A 19,290-nucleotide genomic window follows, 5' to 3' on the forward strand; every position below is an offset into this window, starting at 1 on the left:
GCGTTTGATTCAGAAAAACACTGGTTCCAACTCGCCCGACATGACTACACATCATCTAATAAGTTACCTGTAAACTTTGTCCAAACATTTCAAACAACTTTCCTCATCCAACTTGAGGTATTTTTTTACGTAAATAATCGATAAAATTTAAGACGGGATAAACTGCGTTCAATAGCCAACAAAATGAAAGTGGAGCGAGCTTCAGGTCGCACGCCACAACCACACAGTACACTTGGCTATCCACCCAGATAGGAAATGGCTACTTTATTTCTCAAAGGAAAAACATCAACCAATTTCTAAAGACTGTTGCCACCAAGTGGAAGCGATAGGAACTGCAAGCATATTTCTAATAAAACGGGCTTGCCATAGAAAACAGATTGACCTAAAAAAAAAAAAAATCCCTGGATGGATTGGGCTCGGGGTTTCGCCTGCCAAATCAGTTCTGTTATACTCAGACATTTATTCAAACAGTTTTAGAAACTTCAGAGTGTTTTCTATCCAAATCTACTAATAATATGCATATCCTAGCTTCTGGGCCTGAGTAGCAGGCAATTTACTTTTCATCCGGATGTGAAAATACCGCCCCCTAGCCCAAAGAAGTTAAAGGGTTTGAATACTTATGTAAATTTAATTTGCAAACATTTCTATACCTGTTTTTGCGTTGTCATTATGGGGTATTGTGATGTCATTATGGGGTATTGTGTCTAGATTGATGAGGAAAAGAAACAATTGAATCCAGTTTAGAGTAAGGCTGTAACGTAACAAAATGTGTAAAGTCAAGCGGTCTGAATACCTTCCGAATGTACTGTAAACTGAAAAATATAAACCCAACATGTAGTGTTGGTCCCATATTTCATGAGCGGAAATAAAGTATCCCAGAAATGTTTCATATGCACAAAAAGCTTATTTCTCTCAAATTTTGTTCACAAATCTGTTTACATCCCTGTTAGTGAGCATTTCCCCTTTGCCAAGGTAACCCATCCATCTGACAGGTGTGGCATATCAAGAAGCTTATGAAACATGATCATTACACAGGTGCACCTTGCGCTGGGGACAAAAGGCCACACTAAAATGTGCAGTTGTCATACAACACAATGCCAAAAATGTCTCAAGTTTTGAGGGAGCGTGCAATTGGCATGCTGACTGCAGGAATGTCCACTAGAGCTGTTGCCAGATAATTTAATGTTAATTTCTCTACCATAAACCACCTCACGTCGTTTTAGAGAATTTGGCAGTACTGCAACCGGCCTCAAAACCGCAGACCACTTTTAACTACGCCAGCCCAGGACCTCCACATCCAGCTTCTTCACCAGCGGGATATTCTGGAACCAGCCACCTGGACACCTGATGAAACTGAGGAGTATTTCTGTCTGTAATAAAGCCCTTTTTGTGGGGGAAAAACTCATTCTGATTGGCAGGGCCTGGCTCCCCAGTGGGTGGGCAAGTGAAATCCATAGCGTTGGGCTTAATTAATTTATTGTCTTGTTTGAACTGTAACTCAGGAAAATTGTTGAAATTGTTGCATTTATATATTTGTTCAGTATAATTGTTTTGTGCTTATTGCACATTTATAGAACAGACTAGACAGCTGGCTGAAATGCTGCTAGTGCCAGAATGAATATTCATTGATACTACTGTTTTAGTAGTGTCGGATCTGCATGCAATTTGAGAAGCTGAGCCATAAAACAGGGTATCATTATAAAAGGTAACTTCTCTATTACAGTAAAATAATGTCTCCACGTGTTTTGGTGTCCATATGACCGATTCTGTTGGACCAAACTGCAAATAGCGAGTTGAAGCCACTTGACAGAGGGGAAGAAGTGATCTCTCATCTTTGTTGTGAGTAGCAGGGGCTTGTGTGTGTGTGTGTGTGTGTGTGTGTGTGTGTGTGTGTGTGTGAATGGGAAGGTGCACACGTCTCAGAAGGAGACTAGACCAAAAAGACAACATGAAAACAAGCGGACATAAACGCTACTAAAAATGACAAAATATGGAATTTGGAATATCGCGCTAAAACATTCATTTAATTAATCAAATTAATTCAATATATCGCCCAGCCTTAATTCCAACCTCTTGGTCGTACATACACGTAACTGCCAAAATAAAGGAAACACCAACATAAATTGGCTTAGATTCTTCTGGTGTCTGAAACTCTATTTCCATGAGAAATTCCATAATTTGCTGTTTTGTTGATGGTAGTGGAAACCCCTAGTCGGCCGCCGCTCCAGAATCTCCCTTAAGTGTTCAATTGTGTTGAGCCATGGTATATGGTTTACATAGTTTTTCATGCTCATCAAACCATTCAGTGGCCACTCGTGCCCTGTGGATGGGGGCATTGTCATAGCAGCCAAAATAATGGCCAGGATAATGACATGCCCAACATTTTTATACATGATCCTAAGCATGATTGGATTTTAATTGTTTAATTAACTGAGGAACCTCACCTGTGTGGAAGCACCTGCTTTCAATATACTTTGTATCCCTTATTTACTCAAGTGTTTCCTTTATTTGGGCAGTTACCTGTATATCTACTGCTGACATTGAGGTGTTAATAGAAGGAGTTTGACTCCTCTAACATGTATCTAGGAATCCATGCAAACCCCCTTTTTTGAATACCATTTGTTAAGCCTTCTCCCTCACTGGTCATACTAGCTTCTATAACAGGCTCAGGCCCTGAGGCGCAGGCCAAGGATGTGCACTCGGAACAAAGCAGATCTTGATTTCCCCCGCCCCCAAATGACCCCACTTTGGTGTTCTCGCCAGAGAAGAAATTAGAGATTGTCAGGGGAATAATGCAGGACTTGACCCAAAGCCTGGCCCATAGTTTTGATTAGGGATGGACGGTTGTAGATATGTCAACAGGTTAGTGGACGTGATTGGGTGAAGCTATCACACCCCGGCCCTTTTATTGCACCCCACAAATCAGTCCCCAGTGGACATCTAACGATGCGTTGCCGGGAACCCAGGTTACTATCCCAGGATGTTCCTCAACTTTTGAACCTTGTGTTCTACAGGTAACTACCAAAATAAAGGAAACACCAGCATAGTGTATTTTTAATAAGGCGTTGGGCCACCACGAGCCGCCAGAACAGCTGCAATGCACCTTGGCATAGATTCTACAAGTGACTGGAAATGTATTGGAGGGATGCGACACCATTCTTCCACAAATGTTTTTGTTGATCGTGGTGGAAAACACTCATGCGCTGCTCCAGAATCTCCCAGAAGTGTTAATTTGGGTTGAGATCTGGTGACTGACTCACACACACACACACTTTAAACCCCCTATGCTTTTTTGTATCTCCTCTTTCAAAGTCACTGATCTCTTCTTTTAGCCATGGTAGACAAAACAATGGCCAGAATAATGACATTCCCAGCATTTGTATACATGACCCTAAGCATGATGGTATGTTAATAGTTTAATTAACTCAGGAACCACACCTGTGTGGAAGCACCTGCTTTCAATATTCTTTGTTTCCCTCATTTACTCACGAGTTTGCTTTATTTTGGCAGTTACCTGTGTGCTTGAGCTTCGATACTCACTCACAGTGAAATTGAATTTACAGAGTATTGAATTTACAGAGTGATGGTTGAAAACCCTGAGGCTTATGGGAAAATTGCACGTCTAGTTGTATTCCTTCAGCTGTTTGTTCTGAGTGGAACACACTGCTGTTACAGAGCTGCTTCATTGTGTTTTCTCAGGCACACTCCACATAACCATGTGTTAAAGGTATAGTAACAAAAAAAAGTCTTAAATAATTGGGATGAACCTTAGGTTTGTCGACGACAGGTAGCCTAGCGGTTAGAGCGTTGGGCCAGTAACCGAAAGGTTGCTTGTTTGAATTCATGAGCTGACAAGGTGAAACATCTGTCGATTGCGCCAAGGTCACTGTCAATAATGGCTGATCCCTGGCCGTGATCCCAGGGGGAATTGGGATATGCAGAAAACACATTTCCATTTCACTCCCGTAAAGGTTACCCACTTGTACATGCAGTAAAACAGGACAAATATAAGCACCCCCTATTTGAAATGGTTGATTTAATAGGCTTCAATACCAAGCTCCAAATAAATAATTCTGTTTACCAAAGTTGTGAGATCTCTTTTCTGGCTGGATGTTGCTTTTGGTCAGTGAGGCCCCTCAGGAAATCAACAGGTGCATAAACCAATGTGGTATCGCTATAGGGGAGATGGGTTTTTGGTTTATTTTCCCAGTCAAAATATACACGAATAACATTGGCCTCCAGACATGGTGTGAAAGCACAGGAGGTTGGTGTCAGCTTAATTGGGGAGAACGGGCTTGTGGTAATGACTGGAGCGGAATTCCATCTATTATGATCCTTTCTCCCCTCTGCAGCCTCCTGTGTGTGAAAGAGACATGGCTTGCGTTTGAGACTTGACCCAGTTCAAGAACGTTAGAGGGCATTTGTTCTACTGGGATACAGAATCTAGTCACCTGACTATACTAGTCATAAGTGTGTCTAAAGTTAGCGGTAGATGTTCAGGTTTGGCCTCGTGATTTCTGATTACTTCTAGCAAAACACTGTTGCTATAAATGGGAAGAAAATTATGAGTTATTATCACCGGTCTTTGAAAGATGCAGACAGCATGAAATCAGACAACAATCTGACTAGACATATTCCATCGTTCATCCATCGTAATGTTTTTGAGACATTTGACTGTTGCAGCCAGGGTATATTTAGTCTGACTCATTTGTAATCACACGTTTACAATATCATACTAAATTATTTAGTTGCTCAATTATGTTGATGTGTTGTTCATGTTTTCTGATTATTTAAATACTTTTTGTGGAGACAATCACTCACTACTGCAATTCATTATTGAGGGCAGTGACTGAGTAAGGACATCTACCGGCTGTAACTGAAATTACAGTTTCACACAACCCTTATTCAACCAAACCCACTAACCAAGATCCCAATACACTTCTGTGTATTGAAAATGTTCTAGTACTTTTCATTACTAGGCAATTGAGTTCTGTTTTTGTTTTTGAGTGAATTAATCCAAACATTGATTCTTTCAACACAAGAAAAAGTTACTTTTTAACTACTCATATTGTCAGAAATAATTCCAATCCACAATAAATAAATTCTTATAAACAAAATACAGGTAATTTAGTTTTCAGTCCGTTTAAAAAAAAATCTTTCAACGTTGTTCAGACTGTTCAGGAGTAATGTACTTTTTGGAATAATTTACTAGAACTGGGCGACATGAACAAATCCATATCACTATAAATTGACTGAATTATCATAACGATAAAATGAACGATACGTTTATAACATTAATGTGCACCAGTTACTTTTTATATTACACTTAAAACTACTACTTTGAATATTGCGGCTACTATTGTTTCATTTCAAACTTCACATTCTTCTAGCAAACGCTGCTGAGTCAGTTGTGCTCACGTAAGGTGTGGAATCTTTCTTGCCGCCATCATGCCATCTTCTGTTTGTTTTCATTACGCATCAATGACATCACATTGACTCTCAAATTGTCCAAATGTTGAAACAAGCAACAAACAGTTTTTTATCAGGAATCATTCTAAGCAGAAGAACAGCCAGGTTTCCCCTCCGGGGTTGAGCTCAGCCAATGTGTTTCTCGTGCCAGCAGAACTCATGATTGTGGAATGGCATGATATGCCTTACTTGAGTGGGGATGGTTGAGAACCCTGAGGATTATGGGATAATTGTACGTCTAGTTGTTGTATTCCTTCAGCTGTTTGTTCTGAGTGGGCACACTGCTGTTACAGAGCTGCTTCATCATGTTTTCTCAGGCACCATCCACATAACCATGTGTTAAAAGGATAGTAAAAAAATATATAATCCGACGTTTTAGCGTATATATTATTATTTTTTAAATAACCATCTAACAAACGTACAAATATTTAGGATCATTTGAAGCCCTAAGTATGTCGACGGCAGGAAGCCTAGCGGTTAGAACGCTGCGCTAGTAACTAAAAGGTTACAAGGTGAAACATCTGTCGCCTTAAACGTAATTGCTCCATGGTCGCCGTCAATAATGGCTGATCCCTGGCTGTGACCCCACTCTTTGAGGAGTGCAAAAAAGAGGAGTGCAAAAAAACACATTTCCATTTCACACCTCACAGTCGTACAGGTTTTTAAATGGCTTAATTAACCCCCCTCCCCCCCCCCCCCCATTAAAATCTACACACACTAACCCATAATGACAAAAGCAATGTTTTTGAGACATTTGACTGTTGCAGCTATGGTATAATTAAGTAATAAGGCCTGGGGGGGTGTGGTGTATATGTCCAATATACCACAGCTAAGGGCTGTTCATATCCACAACGCAATGCGGAGTGCGTGGACCACAGCCCTTAGCCGTGGTATATTAGCCATATACACAAACCCCGAGGTGCCTTATTGCGATTATATAACTAGTTACCAATGTAATTAGAGCATTTTTTATTTTTATTTTTTTTCCATATCTGTGGGTGTACGGTCTGATATACCACAGCTGTCAGCCAATCAGCATCCAGGTCTCGAACCCCAGTTTCTAATTAGTTTTTTACTCATTTGTAATCACACACATTTACAATATCGTACCCAATTATTTATTGCTCAATTATGTTGCGTTCATGTTTTCTTAACTATTTAAATGCCTTTATTCAACCAAAACCATTACAGTTTCACAGAAGTCCTTAATTCAACCAAAACCATTACAAGTTTTCACAGAAGCCCTTATTCAACCAAAACACAATAGAGCTTTTAACAGCCCTCATTCAACCAAAAACAATAAGAGCTTTTACAAGCCCTCATTCAACCAAAAACAATAGAGCTTTTAAAGCCCTCATTCACACCAAAACCACATAGAGCTTTTAACAAAGCCCTCATTCAACCAAAACCAATAGAGCTTTTACAAGCCCTCATTCAAACCAAAACCAATAGAGCTTTTACAAGCCCTCATTCTACACCAACACCACATAGAGCTTTATTCAAGCCCTCATTCACCCAGTAAACCATAGAGACTTTACAAGCCCTCATTCAAACAAAACCACTAACCAAGATCCCAGTGGATGTTGCATTGAAAATGTTCTGTTATGTTTGAATTGCAATAGGCATTTGAGTTCTATTTGTTTCACATACAGTGGGAGAACAAAGTATATTGGATACACTGCCGATTTTGCAGGTTTTCCTACTTTACAAAGCACCTGTAGAGGTCTCTTAATTTTTTATCATAGGTACACATAATTCTGTGAGAGACGGAATCTAAAACTAAAAATCCAGAAAATCACATTGTATGATTTTTAAGTAATTAATTAGCATTTTATTGCCATGACATAAGTATTTGATTACCTACCAACCAGTAAGAATTCCGGCTCTCACAGACCTGTACGTTTTTCATTTAAGAGAGCCCTCGCTGTTCTCTCCACTCATTACCTTCGTATTAACGTGCACCTGTTTGAACTTGTTACTGTATAAAGAGACACCTGTCCACACACTCAATCCAAACAGACTCCAACCTCTCCACAATGGCCAAACCAAGAGCGTGTGTAAGGACATCAGGGTATAAATTGTAGACCTGCACAAGCTTGGGACGGGCTACAGGACAATAGGCGAAGCAACGCTTGGTGAGAAGGCAACAACTACGTTGGCGCCAATTATTAAAGAAATGGAAAGAAGTACAAGATGACGGTCAATCACCCTCGGTCTGGGCTCCATGCAAGATCTCACCTCGTGGGCATCAATGATCATGAAGGAAGGTGAGGGATCAGCCCAGAACCTACAACGGGCAGGACCTGCGTCTCATATGACCTGAAGAGTAGCCTGGGATGCCTCAACGTAGTCTCTAACGTTAACCTATTAGTATACATCACTACGTCCTGTCTATTGGATTAGAATCCTTTGCAGCTGCACGCAAGTCCCCCTACTGCTCAAGCCAGCGCATGTCCAGGGCCTGTCTCGAAGCTTTGCGCACTAATGACTCATTCTGGTGATCCGTACACGGAGAATGGCAGTAGAATGATCATATGGGTCTTGATGTAGAAAAAAATTGTCAGTGCTTTTTGGGTCTGAAACTTCCACTCGTTCCGTTGTTTGCGAGAAAGAAAGAGTGATGAGCTACAACCGCCAAGAACTACCATCCCACACTGAGTCTTGGGAAGGTGGAAACATTCATCTCTTTGGGGATGTTTTTCTTGCAAAGGTGAAGTGATGACTCGCATCCCGTATTGAGGGGAGTATGGATGGGGCCATGTATCGCGAGATCTCTGGCCAACAACCTTCCTTCCCTCAGTAAGAGCATTGAAGTGGGTCGTGGCTGGGTCTTCCAGCATGACAAACGACCCGAAACACACAGCCAGGCAACTAAGGAGTGGCTCCGTAAGAAGCACTCTCAAGGTCCTGGAGTGGCATAGCCAGTCTCCAGACCTGAACCCAATAGATAATCTTTTGGAGGAGCTGAAAAGTCCGTATTGCCCAGCGACAGCCCCGAAACCTGAAGGATCTGGAGAAGGTCTGTATGGAGGAGTGGGGCCAAAATCCTGCAGCAGTGTGTGCAAACTGGTCAAGAACTACAGGAAACGTATGATCTCTGTCTAATTGCAAACACAAAGGTTTTCTGTTACCACCAAATATTAAGTTCTGCTTTTCTGATGTATCAAATACTTATGTCATGCAATAAAATGCAAATTAATTACTTAAAAATCATACAATGTGATTTTCTGGATTTTTGTTTTAGATTCCGTCTCTCACAGTTGAAGTGTACCTATGATAAAAATTACAGACCTCTACATGCTTTGTAAGTAGGAAAACCTGCAAAATCGGCAGTGTATCAAATACTTGTTCTCCCCACTGTAAGACTTTTCTTTTGTTTTTTACTTCATGAATTCAAACAGATTTTTAGCACAATACTTTTTTGTTGTTGTAAATACTCTGTCTGAAATTGTTAGTCCACAATTCTTATAAACAAAATACAATTTCCCTGTCCTTTTTTAATGTTGCAATATTGTTCAGACTTCCTGAGCAATATACTTTTTGTCAATGCTTGACTTGTGCAGGAGCTCACCGGCGCGGAGTACCGGCACCTCAAATGTTCTGCTTGAGCTCCTGTTCCTCTTATAGAATATTAGTTTAAGTTTAGTGGAGCTCCTGAACCTAAATATAAACAGCCCTGGCACCCAACATGAGTACTGGCACCTATTTCAGTCCAAGTCAAGCACTGCTTTCTGTAACAATTTACTTTAATGGTTTAGTGCTGTTCAGAGTTGTCTGAGGCGAGAGCAAGCAGAACGTGTTTTAAAGGTGTGATAAGTAAATATATCTGCCCACTATAATTGCCTTGGCTGCACCGCAAGCATAACAGATGAATAGGCTGCCTGCAGACCCACCTTACACAAGGGCAACGGTGCTTTGAGCTCACTGAGGGCCTGACTGCGTCAATCCACTGTGCCCTCAACCTTTTAAATGACTGTGAAGGGAGGAGTGAGGAAATTTGGATTGGAGAAGTAGCTGTGTCAGTGCCCCTAATTTATTGCTTTCTTGCCCTGTGGAGTTTGTCCTGTGTGTGGAAAATGTAGTGGTTTGCCAAACTTGCGCAGTGTGAATAGAGCTGTGGACTGAGACAACCACCCAGACAGACAAAGCCAGAAGTCATGGACAATACCTTACAAGAAGCTTCTTTCTACCGTGTGGTCTGTCACACCACGGAAGATGGGACTGTTAGAAAAGTAAACTTTAGTTTGTGGTTGGAAAGCCTGGCATTAGTGGCATGAAGTAACAGCTTAAAGACCCTTGAAGATGTGAGATGGATTCACTTCTTGGATTCTATTGAATGCCCCCTAAGGTTGTAAGGAGTCTGGTGGACATTCAAGACGTAGGAAGAACCATAAAGACATTGGTGGAATCTGTTTTCTCAGACCACTTGAAGAGGCACATTGGACCACAGTAATTATATACTGACTATTTAATATGTACTAATTAGGTTGGCAAACACCTTTTGTGTCCAAGGAAAGTTTGGCCTGCCGTGGCCCGTGGGATCCACATTTTTGGTTTATTTTAGGATTTGTTTTAAATGGGAGTCAATTTATATATTATATTGCTGAGCGGGCATTCTTTGCCAAGTTACAAATCATTAGAGCTATTTTATAAACTTTTAAAAGTTTGTGCAATAAAAATAACTTCGCGGCAGCTTGAGGCAATTATTAACAGGAGTTTGAACTTATTTTCTTTCTAATACATGCTGAGGTTAAGTTGAATTTGTCCTGCTGTGTTCAGCAGGGTTAGGAGTTAGGGGAGCTGTTAAACCGGCTCGCTGAAACACCTGCATGATTTGCAATGTTGAGTGGCGATGATATATCCAAGTTCTGTCTAGAGTTCTCCATAAATCAGTCTAGGTACGATTTTTCTTTGTCTGTTAAAAATGTCCAGCTGGAATAACATGATATCTCAGTTTCTAGTGCTTTTCCAGGCCACAGCAGCTAAGATAACACCTACACCGTAAAAAAGCACATTTTGTTTCAAATGACAACTGACGACTTTCCCACACACAATTACCTTAGTGAGCAGAGCTGTACTTCCTCTTTTGGAGGAAAGGAGGATTATGGCACTTCCTGTAATGGTGCGTTGTGGGATTGATGAGCTGTCAAGACTGTGGTCAGCAGCTGTGCACAGCAGTAGTATGTCACAAGATGGGTGATTTTTAACTGTGGTCCTCTAGTCTCTTGACAGGGGGATCTGACGAGGGCTTTCATTCTCTGTCCTAATCCTGCATCATCATGTGTTCTTGCAGTTCCCGAGGCCGCAGTGCCATGCCAGAGGGATCTCTCAACGCCACCTATGAAGTCCCAATGGGTGAAGGTAAGACAACTCACTGTTCTCCTGCTTCTTAAAGATATAATCATTTTAAAGATATACGAAGACTATACTGGGATGTTTGTGATTTCTCAAAACTGGTTACCACATTTTCTGGGAGACGCATCAAGTGAGAATTTCTAAAATGAGTTGTCGACAGGGAAATATATTTGCTGTAGAGGCCCTAGCCAGCAGTTTCTTTTTCATACTGCGTCTACTTGTCTCGTCCCGCTAAAAATATAGGCCGTTTATTGAGGGGACCTTCATTGAATCACAAATCTCCCAGAGAGGTTAGTGTATGAATTATACTATTATAATACTCTTGTTCAACCAAGCACATTTGCTTGCAAATGTGAAAGCCCAAGTTTACTGTCCGGTTTAAAGCAATGATGGAATATTGAAGAGCTTAGAATCTTCCGTTGAACTGTGCATTCTGAGTGTCTTCTTCTTTGTCTGCCTCCTGACATTTCGGTTCCTGAACTCCAAATAGATGCCAGCCATTTACCAGGAAGCTAGGGAGACTATTTTCTCTCCCACACTCTCTTCTTGAATGTTCTTTTTACATCATACAGCTGGCCTGGCAATGAAGTTAATCTGTTCTGTTCACGCAGGCCGTGTCCTTCAAAGAAAAGAGAAACCCGCACTCTGCTCTTGCTCATACCACTTGTTTTAATTCAAAATGAAACAAGCAAGACCAGTGTGCTGGTTTTGTCTTTTCTATGACGCGATTGCATTATTCCCACGCACCTGCAACAATAAGCACTTTTCCCATCTATCTAAGTAATTAAATGGCACCCTATTTCGAATATTGTGCACTACCTTTGACCAGGACCCATAGGGAATAGGGTGCCATTTGGGATACAACCAGAGTTGTGGCGGGTTGAATAGGAAACTTCAAGGAGAAGGGTAGGGAATCTGAATCCTTATGAAGTGTCCAGTACAACAGTGGTGATTGTGTGGTGTCTGCACTGTGTACTTCCATTCTTCTCTCTCTCTCTGGTGCTGTGTGGCAGTGGAGGGAACCGGCTCAATCATTAGTCACATAAATCCTTTTCCAGGGTCTGAGTTTCTCACAATGGTGTTCTTTCTGTGCCCTGGTCCCATGCACTATAAAGGAATCTGGTTAGATGTAAAAATTTTAAAGCACAGAATATTATAGATTTTTGTTTGTTTTTATTACAACTGTTATTACAACATCATTGGCTTTAGACAACACAGATTTTGTGTTCCCTGGATTGGATGAGGCCATGAACAAAGTGGGGAACTTTTGTGGCTGCAGTTCTTGTATTTTTACATGTTCGGTAAAAAAAAGGGGGGGGGAGGTTTGCCTGTTTTAACAGATGTGAAGGATTGGCGTTAGGGTCTCGTGTTTTTATCATCTGACTTCATTACGGCACTCCTCAAAGTTGTAAGTCTTAGTGGAGTTCATCTTAACTCAGTCGGACAAACCACTATACAGTCACACCTGTATTCTCCCCCCCCCCCCCCACACACACACACATATGGTACATTCCCAGAGATAATTTATCATAGTAGGGTTGGGTTGTATCCAGATTTACATATCGTCATACCGTCCTTCTCTCATACCGGGATATACGGTATTACGAGTTTAGTACACAAGGGGCTGCCAACAAATGCAAAAAAGCCCATTGGGCATCTATTACCAGAGTAATAGTGAATTTCAATGGAGGCTGCTAACTAAACCAAACCAAAATAAGCTAATTGCAAAGACAGGCAATCCAGCTCATAAAGTTATACATAAACAGTGTTTTGGGAATGTATTCAGACCCCAAGACTTTTTCCACATTTTGTTACATTACAGCCTTATTCTAAAATTGATTAAATCGTTTTTTTCCGTCATCAATCTACAAACAATACCTATAATGATGAAGCAAAAACTGTTTTTTAAATATTTGCTTATTTATTTAAAAAAAACAACAACAACTGATATCACATTTACATAAGTATTCAGACCCTTTACTCAGTACTTTGTTGAAACACCTTTGGCAGCGATTACAGCATTGAGTCTTCTTGGGTATGACGTTACAAGCTTGGCACACCCGTATTTCGTGAGTTAATCCCATTATTCTCTGCATATCCTCTCAAGCTCTATCAGGTTGGATGGGGAGCGTTGCTGCACAGCTATTTTCAGGTCTCTCCAGAGATGTTCGATCGGGTTCAAGTCCGGGCTCTGGCTGGGCCACTCAAGGACATTGAGACTTGTCCCGAAGTCACTCCTGTGTTGTCTTGGCTGTGTGCTTAGGGTCGTAGTCCTGTTTGGAAGGTTAACATTCATCCCAGTCTGAGGTCCTGAGTGCTCTGGAGCAGGTTTTTATCAAGGATCTCTCTGTACTTTGATCTGTTCATCTTTACCTCGATCCTGACTAGTCGCCCAGTGCTGCCACCACCATGCTTCACTGTAGGGATAGTGCCGGGTTTCTTCCAGACTAGAGGTCGACCGATTAATCAGAATGGCCGATTTAATTAGGGCTGATTTCAAGTTTTCATAACAATCGGAAATCAGTATTTTTGGACACCGATTTGGCCGTTTTTAAAAATGTATTTTTACACCTTTATTTAACTAGGCAAGTCAGTTAAGAACACATTCTTATTTTCAATGACGGCCTAGGAACGGTGGGTTAACTGCCTTGTTCAGGGGCAGAACGACAGATCTTTACCTTGTTAGCTCGGGGATTCAATCTTGCAACCTTACGGTTAACTAGTCCAACGTTCTAACCACCTGCCTTACATTGCACTCCACGAGGTGCCTGCCTGTTACGCGAATACAGTAAGAAGCCAAGGTAAGTTCCTAGCTAGCATTTAAACTTATCTTATAAAAAACAATCAATCATAATCACTAGTTAACTACACATGGTTGATGATATTACTAGTTTATCTAGCGTGTCCTGCGTTGCATATAATCGATGCGCATTCGCGAACAAGGGCTGTCGTTGCTCCAATGTGTACCTAACCATAAACATCATTGCCTTTCTTAAAATCAATACAGAAGTATATATTTTCAAACCTGCATATTTAGTTAATATTGCCTGCTAACATGAATTTATTTTAACTAGGGAAATTGTGTCACTACGCTTGCAACAGAGTCAGGGTATATGCAGCAGTTTGGGCCGCCTGGCTCATTGCGAACTGTGTGAAGACTATTTCTTAACAAAGACAGCCAACTTCGCCAAACGGGGGATGATTTAACAAAAGCGCAGTTTAGAAAAAAGCACAATCGTTACATGACTGTACCTAACCATAAACATCAATGCCTTTCTTAAAATCAATACACAGAAGTATATATTAAATAAAAGAAATCCAGGTTAGCAGGCAATATTAACCAGGTGAAATTGTGTCACTTCTCTTGCGTTCATTGCACGTAGAGTCAGGGTATATGCAACAGTTTGGGCCGCCTGACTCGTTGCGAAATAATTTGCCAGAATTTTACGTAATTATGACATAACATTGACGGTTGTGCAATGTAACAGGAATATTTAGACTTATGGATGCCACCCGTTAGATAAAATACGGAACGGTTTTTCACTGAAAGAATAAACGTTTTGTTTTCGAGATGATAGTTTCCGGATTCGACCATATTAATGACCTATGGCTCGTATTTCTGTGTGTTATTATGTTATAATTAACTCTTTGATTTGATAGAGCAGTCTGACTGAGCGATGGTAGGCACCAGCAGGCTCGTAAGCATTCATTCAAACAGCACTTTCGTGCGTTTTGCCAGCAGCGTATTGCGCTGTTTATGACTTCAAGCCTATCAACTTCCGAGATTAGGCTGGTGTAACCGATGTGAAATGGCTAGTTAGTTAGCGGGGTGCGCGCTAATAGCGTTTCAAACGTCACTCGCTCTGTCACGGCTGTCTTCCTCTTCTTCCTCTGAAGAGGTGTAGCAAGGATCGGACCAATACGCAGCCTGGTAGGTGTCCATGTTTTAACAGGGTAAACTGAACATGAACACAAATACAAAAACAATAAATGTGAACAAACCGAAACAGTCCTGTGTGGCACAAACACTGACACAGGAAACAATCACCCACAAAATACCCAAAGAACATGGCTGCCTAAATATGGTTCCCAATCAGAGACAACGATAAACACCTGCCTCTGGTTCTCAATTAATCTAGGCAACCATAGACTTACATAAACACCTAGAATAAACACACCCCATAAATCTACAAAAACAACCTAGACAGTACAAACACCCTAGACGAGACAAAAACACACAAACCACCCCCGTCACACCCTGACCTAACCAAAATAATAAAGAGAACAAAGATAACTAAGGCCAGGGCGTGACACGCTCTGAGACTTGGCGTAGTTGTTCCCCTTGCTCTGCAAGGGCCGCGGCTTTTGTGGAGCGATGGGTAACGCTGCTTCAAGGGTGGCTGTTGTCGATGTGTTCCTGGTTCGAGCCCAGGTAGGAGTGAGGAGAGGGATGGAAAGCTATACTGTTACACTGGCAATACTAAAGTGCCTATAAGAACATCCAATAGTCAAAGGTATATGAAATACAAATGGTTTAGAGAGAAATAGTCCTATAATTCCGATATCAAAACTAGAAAGTGTCCAGATCAAAAAACCGTGTCAGTAGAGAAAGAACAAAATAATATACAAGAACCATATCAATAACCATATCAGAGATCCTGGTGATAGATGAGGTAGTTATACGCATACAATCAGGGATAAAGTGGCTGAACAGCACGGGAAAAATAGTAGCAGCAACGTATGTGTGTGTGTGTGTTAGGAAAAAGTAATGTGAATGTGCATAGAGTCACTGCAGATAGATCGGATGATGTAATGAACTGGTCCGTCTGCCCCACCCTTGAACAACGGAATCTATATGCAGAGAGCCTGTCTCGGTCCTGCCCTTGACTTTGGTGAGGGGCATGTGATGTCCATGGCCTCTGTCGCAAAACTCCCTGATCTTCTCAAAGGTGATACGTTTGTTTAGTTGTGTCCAGTCCAGGTGGTGCTTGTACAGGCAGACCATCTATGGGAGGAAGGATGCCAGCAGTGTGCAGCAGCTGAAACTTGATTGAGTCCCAACGCTCCTTGGCGACAACAACACCAGGCTCCAGAGCATCGACGCTGTAAAACACGAAAATAGTCCCCAAAAAATGTAAGACATTTACAACCTTGCATAACATCAATTCACCTCCCAAGGTTAGATAATGATAACCTTATACAATTAAAATGATATTCACCTGAAGTGCTGGTACTGCTTGATATGTGGCAGCGGCCTGAAGTACGGAGTCAGGTGTTGTTGCCAGCCAAATCTTTCCACCATTACCGTGCCATCCTCCAGTCCAACCAGCTGCGGGATGTTGACCCCTGTCAGTGTTGTCCTTCACCACACCTGGAATCTCTGACAGTGTTCACTCTGGTCTGTCTGAAGCGCAGCTTGATGAGGCCGTAGCACCAGTCGGGGGCAAACTTGGTGTGGCCTGTGATCATGAAGGGACGGTCCAGACTGATGGAGCTTGTGCATGGTCTGCCAGGCACAATACCAGAGGACAATGTTTTATAACTAACCCAAGATAGACCTCAGCCTGTCATTTTCAATGGGAACAAATTAGTCCTAGTGGGCAGAACAAGCAAGGTGGGCAGAGCCAAGCACGAGCTAGTGAGATTGTATTGGAGCGTTCAAGCATACATTTGCGTATTTCCGTTAGGGATCACCTACTCTGTGAAGTGTGCAATACTGTAACTAAAATTCGCCTTTGCACTCCTTCTAAGCAATGCAATTTTAAAAAACTTTGTCAGAGGGTAAAGTCTACAAAAATGTGTCCACTCTGTTTGTAACAGATTCTAGTTTTTGAGAAAAGAAAACTGTATTGAGATCAAATGTTTCATCGACGAGAACATTTGCAGGATGTCGGCCAAAATCCATCTCATTCCGTCTTCTCCGGACACTGGGCTTCCTCTCATTACCATATTTGGTAGTGAGTGGAAACGCCAAGCGGTGGCTTGACATTTTATACATCCGGTGAAATATCGGTCATTGTTCTATCTGTGGTGGTGACGTGTGTCATACGCCTAGCTTCCTGAAACGGCTCGCAAATAGCGTTGCACTTCTGTTGTGATCTGATGAAAATGTAGCTATTTTCTGCCAAATGTGTTGCACTAATGTATTTTCTGTGAAGGAAAACTATAGTTGCACGTCCCTGATCACTCTATTGAGGCAAAAAACACTGACTTTCAAAATTAAACACAACCTCTGTCAATACACAGCTGGACTCACCTGCTCCCGCTTTCTCCTGTTTTCTCCTGCTATTTACAAACAAACACGTGACTAGCTCAACTGTTCCTGGGAACTACGGTGAGCTTTATATTGTGACAGGTGAAATTAAGAACGCAATCTGCTTTATCTCCTAACCTATTTCACAAGTTGACTGCAGGGATTTGTTTAAAAAGTAGCTACAAATAGTAAAATGTATTGAAAAACTTCAAAGAAATAGTTTCAACAGTATTGGAAAACCATCCTGTGGCTATTTTCCAAATACCCAGTATACTGAATATTCGGTATACCTCCCAAGCCTAATTTTTAGACACCAGCTGGTGTCTTTCTCCTCCTTCATTGAGAACATGTTATTTGTCAGCATGAGGCCTAATGTTATTTTTCCCGACAGGTGGGTCTACATGTAGTTTGCTGATCCTTACAAGTTCTAAAATGATTGCCATCAGTGAAGCTTGTCTTCCGTACTTCTGTTTTTTTGTAGCTTAGAATATTTGTGAAAAGTGCAGCACTCTGAACTGTTGCTGGGCCAGTAACCGAAAGGTTGCTGGATGTCATTTTTGCCCCTGAGCAAGGCAGTTAACCCACTGTTCCCCGGGCGCTGAAGACGTGGATGTCGATTTGAAGGGAGTCCTCCGGATCTCTCTGATTGAGGGGTTGGGTTAAATGTAGAAGACACATTTCAGTTGAATGCATTCAGTTGTACAACTGACTAGGTATCCCCCTTTCCCTTTTCCTTTCCCTTTCCTAACACAGCCTAGTGTCCTGTTGTCTGCTTTACAGAGAAAGTCCTGTGACCTGTCCTGTTGTCTGCTTTACGGAGCGAGCCTAGTGACCTGTCCTGTTGTCTGCTTCACGGAGTGAGCCTAGTGACCTGTCCTGTTGTCTGCTTTACGGAGTGAGCCTAGTGACCTGTCCTGTTGTCTGCTTTACAGAGAGCCTAGTGCATCTGTCCTGTTGTCTGCTTTATGGAGCGAGCCGTAGTGACGTCCCTGTTTCGCAACTTCTCTACGGCAAATACCGGACTAGTAGACCACAAGTCCTTGCTGACTGCTTTACGGAGCGAGCCTAGTGACCTGTCCTGTTGTCTGCTTTACGGAGTGAGCCTAGTGACCTGTCCTGTTGTTCTGCTTTACCAGAGAGGCCTAGTGACCTGGCCTGTGGTCTGCTTTACAGAGAGAGCCTAGTGACCTGTCCTGTTGTCTGCTTTACAGAGAGAGCCTAGTGACCTGTCCTGTTGTCTGCTTTACAGAGAGCCTTGTGATCTGTCCTGTTGTCTGCTTTACAGAGAGAGCCTAGTGACCTGTCCTGTTTTTAATGCAGCCAGGGGGGAGGTATGGGCATTGTAATGGTTCCTAGCTGAAGACAGACGGACAGGGAGTCTGGAACACTGGAATGCTTCTAGTTCTGTCACCACATACACTTAGCTGAAAGGTGAAGAGAGGTGAGCTCATACTTTTAGATTTTTAAAAAGTGAAATACAATAACATCTTTGTAGGGAGATTGTATAGAACAGTGCTCCAACTACAGAATATTCTCATTGGCTCACCTCCAGGCCCGAAGAGCGTGTTCTGATGAGATTATTGTCTGGAAGTGAATTTATGACATCCATTTAAGGTTGTGTGTTATTATTCATGTCGGTGGAACGTCTGCATGAATGATAGTTGGTGCCTTGAGGCTGGTTTACACTCTTAATCTCTACCTCTTAGTGTTGGTAATTGCAGAGAGAGACCTAATGCAGAGGGCCAGTATGAATGTAATTTGTATTCTAGTATTTCTCCTGTAAAATCTGTTTTATTATAAGTCTGTGATTGTCTTCAACTGTCTGCTCAGCACTCAGTGTGTTTAATAACTAGGTTAACTATTTGGCTGCATAATGTTGTACACTATAAAGACATTTGCCACTGGTAGTGACTCTGCAGCCTGTGAATCCCTCAGGAGTCTGTACATCCTGAGTGCATGCTGTTCCCCTCTCTTTGTGTGACTTGCTGCCTTACACTATATATACAAATGTATGTGGATACCTTCAAATGAGTGGATTCGGCTATTTCAGCCACACCCATTGCTGACAGGCGTATAAAATTGGGCATGCAGCCATGCAATCTCCATAGACAAACATTGTGTTGTGCTTCAGCTATGCCGGATTAAGTGATAGCACATGCTATTCTATAAAATCATTTCTCTGTAATTAATATTACCTGATTTAAGCTAATCAG

At 41.8% G+C, this 19,290-nt stretch overlaps 1 long non-coding RNA gene across 1 annotated transcript in view; it reads left to right on the top strand.

The window, feature by feature from the left end:
- LOC139023245 (uncharacterized) overlaps positions 1-19,290 on the top strand; it is a 36,211-nt gene that overhangs the window by 12,738 nt on the left and 4,183 nt on the right. The window contains exon 2 of the long non-coding RNA XR_011474393.1: positions 10,763-10,830. This is a non-coding gene — a long non-coding RNA (uncharacterized lncRNA). The remainder of the gene's footprint in view (positions 1-10,762; positions 10,831-19,290) is intronic.

Source organism: Salvelinus sp. IW2-2015, linkage group LG28 (genome assembly GCF_002910315.2).
Source record: "Salvelinus sp. IW2-2015 linkage group LG28, ASM291031v2, whole genome shotgun sequence".
Lineage (NCBI taxonomy): Eukaryota > Metazoa > Chordata > Actinopteri > Salmoniformes > Salmonidae > Salvelinus > Salvelinus sp. IW2-2015.